Below are 1,772 nucleotides of genomic sequence, written 5' to 3'. Positions count from 1 at the left end.
CTGAACTTTTCCGGCCTAAGTACTATGGTGGCCGAGCAAGTTCAAATCTCGCAGAACCGTTCCCTGAACTGGAAGTAATGTTTTCATTTCCATCCCTACTCAATCTCTCTGTCGCCCCCTAAAGGTCAGTACGGAAGTGCTCTGCTCATTCATTAAAAGTTAGGCCTTTTAAGTAGCTGTAACTAAAGCATTGAACAAATCGGACAAAATACCTTACGGAAGATGCATTCAGGGTTCAAGGAGCCAAGATTCATAATAAATAAGTAAAATATGTAAGTTCTGTGGAGCCAAAAATAATGCAAGATAAGAAAAGTTTGGGTTCTGTTTCAAATGGGAAGATCAGCAAGTACGTACTTACATAAAAGATTAGTCCGCGCAGATTAGAAGTGACCTTTGCTGGGACTGGTAACTGAAGCAGGAGTGAATACAAATTAGGCATAAGGGAGGACTTCTAAGGAAGAGGAAACTTGCAAATTGGCGAAAATTGTTCAAGGGGGGAGAAAAATCTGCACACTAAAGAATGGACGAATTGTTTTGCTGATGGCTTAAGAAATTCTCTGGCAGCTGCTTATTTAAAAATAAGCAGTACCTAGAGGGGCACGATAAAGCAGGCTGTAGTTATTGGGAGGCTGAGACAGGAGGCTTGAGCCTAGGAGTTGGAGGTAGTCAGGGTGATGTAGGAAGACCCCAATCTCAATCAATCAATCAATCAATCAAGAATAAGCAAAATCTGTTATTTATTTTGCAGCAGTCTGTTCTCTGTGGCCCTTCTTTAGATTTCTTTTTTTGATATCAGGGATTGAACCCAGGGGCACTTAACCACTGAGTCACATCCCCAGCCCTTTTAAAATATTTTATTTACAGACAGGGTCTCTCTGAGTTGCTTAGGGTCTCACTAAATTGCTGAGGCTGGCTTTGCAAAGTCCTCCTGCCTCAGTCTTCTGATTACAGGCTTCTGCTGGGATTACAGGCACACATAGGGCCCTTTCTGTTTTTTGAGACAGGTTCTCCCTTCGTTGCTGAGGTTGGCTTCAAACTTGTGATCCTCGTACCTCAGCGTCACAAATAGCTGAAATTACAGGCATACACCTGGATACACTTTTGTGGGCACCTGGATACACTTTTATGATTAGTTGGATATGCCAGACACTATAGTTAGGAAATAAAAATTGGTATTCCAGTTAACAGTCACAAGTGGATTCATATATTTGACTTTGGGACACATCACTTACTGTTTCTAAGTTGTGCTGTGGCATCTGTGGGGTCTCAGAGCTTCCTGTCTCTCTTTTCCCAGGTCACAACTAATTAGGATCTTTACCTAATTAGATATTAATGTGTTTTGTTTTTTTTCCATACCCACACCTTCTCTGCTCACTCTTAACACCTTGCTTGTTCCCTTGCTGGTAGATTAAAGACCTTTGACATATTCTAGTACATCTTGGGTTTTAGTGAAGAGTCTCTGACTAATCTGAGAGAAAAAGCTACTCCTGAGGCTGAGGCAGGGGAATTGTTTGAGACCAGCCTGGGTAACCTAGTGAGACCATCTCAAAAAATGAAACAAACCCTGATGAGTAAAATAAAATGTTTCACATTGGTAGAAAATTGAAATTCTTTGAAATGGGAGAATCAACTATGTTCAGGCAGCAAAACTATAAATTATTGATGGTTTTTAGACCTTTAGGAATAAAAAAAAAACCAAAAAAACAAAAAGCCCATTGTCTATCAAAAGAGAACTTTTTCCAGGACCCTGCACTTTTGTATTCACTAACTTT

This window comes from Sciurus carolinensis, chromosome 7, assembly GCF_902686445.1.
Source record: "Sciurus carolinensis chromosome 7, mSciCar1.2, whole genome shotgun sequence".
Taxonomy (NCBI): Eukaryota; Metazoa; Chordata; class Mammalia; order Rodentia; family Sciuridae; genus Sciurus; species Sciurus carolinensis.
This window is presented reverse-complemented; position numbering follows the sequence as displayed.